Raw genomic sequence first — 5,216 nt, forward strand, 5'->3', positions numbered from 1 at the left:
GCGACGGAGACGGTGAGAAGGGAGGATGACAACTATGGTATCGGTGAGAAGGACGAGGGAGGAGGGGGCATTGATGGCGTCGATTTTGTTCAGGGTTCAGTGAGCATCACTACTAAATTAAGGCAAGAAGAGAAATCCGACCATACCTGGATTTGAAATACCACCCATTTCCAAAGGATTTCCAAATCCATCATTTAAGGGATTTCAAAGGAATCCTTGGATTTCAAACGAATCCTTGGATTTCAAATCCTCACAATCCAGCAAACCAAACACTGGATTGGAATGGATTTCAAATCCAAATCCCCCCAATTCCATTACATTCCTGCAAACCAAACGCACCCTTAGTGTAATATTCATGATGAATGTAAGCAAATCAGGAGACGTATCGCATTATTCTTATCCCCGGTTCAAAACGGAACTACGGAAGACACATTTACAATAGAAACTATCCACTATTTCACTATATATATGACAGATTTTTTGAAACACAAACATATTTTCTTTCACTTATTTAAAATTTCAACTTCTAATTTACCATAAACACATTTTAATTTTGTTTGTGAAGCAAAATCACGTCATGTGATATATATTCCTTACAAAAATACCCTCAAATGATGATCACACAACCTTTTTATTTCACGAATGATGAACACACCTCATCCATACATACAAACTAACAAACCCCATTATTGTTTTCAACTTTCTCGAGCTCTGCAACCAGCAACTAGCATATTTGCGATCTTGATGAAAGCAGTTCAGATACACAAATTAAAAAGCAAATCGCAAACCCTCAGATTGACTCGTTGATCATGAATGCCAGTTGGTCAAAAGACCAACCATAATGATCATGATACCTCATCATGATGAACTGAATCTTGAAGCTAGCAAAAAATAAAAACTCATGGAATCATTAAGAAGTTGATATATATATATATATATATATATATATATATATATATATTAAAGTAACAGTAGAAGTTTGATTACCTAAATCTCATGAAGCCCAGATGAAAAGTAAACTGAACTTGTTTACAATATGGCAAATAAAGATAAGGTTTGTTTGATCTAATCAAACAATCGGACCAATCTGCTTTCATTCCACATTAGATTACTCAAAGAAACAAAGTGATCAAAGACCGAGTTGACCTTTGACCTATCTAGCTAGGGTTTCATTTCACATCTTCTCTTCTTCTTCAGTGAACGCATATCTTTCTTCAGTTCTTCTTCTCTTCAATTCAGTTCAAACAGCTTAATTAACTAGATATACATACTCTCGTTTGATCTTGATTTATAATGGGGTTTTGAGGTTGCGTAAAGAATCTTGTTGAAGTTGGGATGAACTAATGATGAGAGAGAGAGAAAGAGAGAAGGGGGAGGAGAGAGAATGAAAATGAAGTAGCCATGAGCTGTAGAGCCTTCACATATAATATATTTTGCAGAAGGANAAAGAGAGAAGGGGGAGGAGAGAGAATGAAAATGAAGTAGCCATGAGCTGTAGAGCCTTCACATATAATATATTTTGCAGAAGGAGCAGTTGGGGGGGGGGGGGTCAGAAGACATGATGATTGCTAGCAGCAATGCATGATCTGACCTATGATCTCGATGAGTGTATGTATGGGCCTTTTTTTGTTAAATTGAGAATGGAGTTGAGATCTAAAAATTCTCAATGAACAGATAGATGATTAGGGTTACTGTAGGAGAAGAGGAAAAAAAAGCTAGGGTTTCTTTTTCTTGCATCATATCACATGTGGATATTAATTTATTATGATGAAATCCATGAGAGATACAATTCTATCTTGCTTTTCAATAGGCCCCTATACTTTCTCTTTATAGAAATAGAGGGGGTCGTCTTTTAACCGTTGATAGTATCTATCCATTCCAGATTATACTCACAAGATCATAAATAATATATAGTTTTTGTGTCGATGATTCAAATAAAAAAAACTAAATATCGTAAATAGGTAACAATTAAAAATCGATATATAAATTATTAAAAAAAATCATTTCAACTCTTGGGTTTTTAGTAGAGACGATCGTGTTAGTCTTATGGTAGAAGATAGGTATACTTTATCTTACGTTTCCAAGAACCCACCTCAGAGTGGAGATTCTATGTTTGTTTAGTTTGATTTAGTTTATCACCATAATTTACATGAATGAGTTAATACTTTAGGTCAACTCTCAAAGGTCACCGATTCAAATACTCACAGGATCACATGAGATTTGTCTTGTTGTTAATTTCAATAACTCATGAGATTAGTCGAAGTGCACGCAAACTGGATCGAACACCTACAACTATCACAAAAAAAGTTCCAATAAGAGACTACGAGATCAACTCTAGGGATGGCAAGAAAAAATCGCACCCAACACAAACCGTTGATAGCCGAACCCGGTTTAACAAGGAAATCCCCGAGTTGACAAGGATAGGAATATTAGGACATGGATGGGAGTCCCCAAATTTGTTAACCGGGAATGGGGATACCACTCAATGGTTCGATTGTTTGGAAAAACGTTCGGTGATACAATATATAACATGAATATATAAAATTTCAATTATCAAGAACTGTAGTTAATATATTTATATTTGAATTACTCTTTTTAAATTCAACAATTAAAATTTGGTTAATTAAAATTTTAGAATAATACGAGTTTTAAACGTGAAATTGATATTTATAAAAATATTATAGAAAAAATTAAATTTTATAAACCGCGCAAACCCGATTTTGGCAGCGATCCCCATTTCCTTTTACCCGGTAACAGAGATGGGGAAGGAATTTTGTTACCTGGTGATGCTGGAGATGGATGGAAATGAGAATTATGATATTTAGGGGTCGTTTATTTAACACTTACTCAGTAAGTACTTATCGGACAATTTTTCTCACCGGATTAACATAGCAATGGCCAAAAATCTTACCTGGTAAGAGCGATGATTATGATGGAGAGTCTTACCCGGTAAGTGAGGATGACGACTCTTACAAGGGTGAACGCTTACCGGGTAAATTGTTGCATAGGATACCATTGATTCTTACTGCATTTTTTTTATTAACCTAGATATCCGACCCGATATGCGAGCCGACTAATCACAGGGCGACCACCTGCTTTACAGATAGTCCGAAGTCACCGCATTTGAACCTCCGTGGCCACAAGGGGGTTTTTATTCCTCCTTCGATTTGAACCTGAAACCTCCTGGTACTTTTGACATTTGGAGCCAAGCTCAAACCAATTATGCACCACCTTTGTGGTTTATTTTGATGATTAGAAGAACTCAACTATTATCTTCTATTTAAACATGTTTAACAGTTAGTTGTAAGTCATTTTATAAAATTTAAATGTATTAATAAGTTTAATGTATGTAGTAATAATAAGTTGTAAATGTATGAATAATACTAATTTCAGTTTGATATCCAATCATGGTCAATCAGTTTTAATTGAATTGGATTGGATGATTTTTTACACGCTAGTACACTACTACGTATTATCATCCAAAATTGCATAAATGCTTTAAATTGTCGGTCCTAAACCGATCTGACGTTATTTGGTCCTTCTTGCTTGGTTCCAAATTCCCATCTGATTGTTAATTTAGTCATGTATTATTATATGTGACGCAAATGTCCTCGACCATAAAGAATCAAATCTGTAAAATATATGCTCAAGATATTAAAAGCAAACCGTACTATAAAAATGAATTATACTTTGTTTTGTTTTTCATTTTGGAGAATATATTTCAAAAACCCTATTTTGAGTAATGTATAAGATAATATATTATTCTTTTTATCTAATTAAAAGTACGTGGTACTTAAACATTTTTTTGGTAACTATGAGTTTCTGAGTCAATTTACGCACACCGATCAATTCCCGGGCGACCAACAATGATCTAAAGTCATCAAAATTGAACCTACATAGCTATAATGGTTTTGGCAGTGCTTGAACTCAAATCCAGGGAAGCCAAGAAATAATGGAACTTTTGTTTAATATTTTTTGTCGTTAGGGGCGAACCTAATAAGCCCCAAACGGGTCCCCATGCACCCGGTCGACTTATTTTCTTAAGTAGAATGTTTTTATATTAAAAGGTACACATGTTAAACTTTGAAGGGTACTCCGAGATATTAGAAAAAAACAAAGAACATCAACCAAAAAATCAACCTAAAAAGTCATCGAAATCAACCAAGAAATTGAAAAAGTTATTCGAAATCAACAAAAAATTGAAAAGGTCCCTTAAAATCAACCAAAAAATATTAAAAAATTCCCTCGAAACAGTTGAGTTCGCTTAAAAATATATCATACGACCCTGCAGGTTTTTAATTCACCTTAAAGATGCACCCGTTTAACAAAAATCTTAGGTATGTCACTGTTCGTCGTAAACATCATAATGAAACTTTTGAAAATAAATTTCTCATAACAAAAACCAAAACAAAGCAAATTTTATTTTAATCATTTTGCCTATAAAGAACGCGTAAAGTTGAAATTGCAAAAACGAGATTCGAAATGAGTTCTAACATACTACATATATGGAATATTACATGTAAATTGTACGTAATTTTACTTAAGATTTTGAGGAATATTTTTTATAAATAATTTCTTTTTAATTCTAGAAAAGTAAACATGTATTTTAGTATAATCAAGTTGATCGTTATTCTCATGTGATTATGCTTTTTTAAAGTTACGGACCACAAGATGTTAATTATGAAATTAACAAAAATTAAAAAAAAATTATTACCATTTACACATAATTTGTGCTATTTAATTAGAGAAACTTGTTTTACAATTCGCTAAACAATTACACCAAGTCAGTTATCTTATCAGATAAATATAATAAAAATTAAGAATCTTATTCGATTATAATGATAACAAGAAGTGAAAGTTTTATAGGTGATGATTTCTATCGATTAATTAAATTTACACTCATTTTATTTGTATTTAAATGTAAATACATGGGACTATGGGAGGCAACCCTTCCCATTAATTAAATAAAAATATTCTGTAAATTCACATTAATTGGCCTCCATATTTTATATTTATATATAAACTAGTTGTGTACCCGTGTAATGCGGCAGGAGCCATGAATTTTAACGATTTTGAAGTTCCACTGGTTTTATAAGATAAGATTTAACGATAATATAGGTTACATTTGGTCTTTACATATTAATACAATTTGAATAAATAAGAGTTATGGTTCCAATTACAGACTATCGATGAAAAAAATTGTATGACAGTTTAAA

The 5,216-nt window shown here is 32.8% G+C and overlaps 1 long non-coding RNA gene across 1 annotated transcript; it reads right to left on the minus strand.

The window, feature by feature from the left end:
* Positions 1–605: 605 nt before the first annotated feature.
* LOC112528393 lies at positions 606–1,359 on the minus strand. The gene is made up of 2 exons (XR_003070815.1): positions 988–1,359; positions 606–881 (listed from the first exon to the last, which is right to left on the minus strand). It is a non-coding gene; the product is annotated as an uncharacterized LOC112528393 (long non-coding RNA).
* Between the last annotated feature and the right edge of the window lie 3,857 nt (positions 1,360–5,216).

Source organism: Cynara cardunculus (genome assembly GCF_001531365.2).
Source record: "Cynara cardunculus var. scolymus isolate 2C chromosome LG 15, CcrdV1, whole genome shotgun sequence".
NCBI lineage: Eukaryota > Viridiplantae > Streptophyta > Magnoliopsida > Asterales > Asteraceae > Cynara > Cynara cardunculus.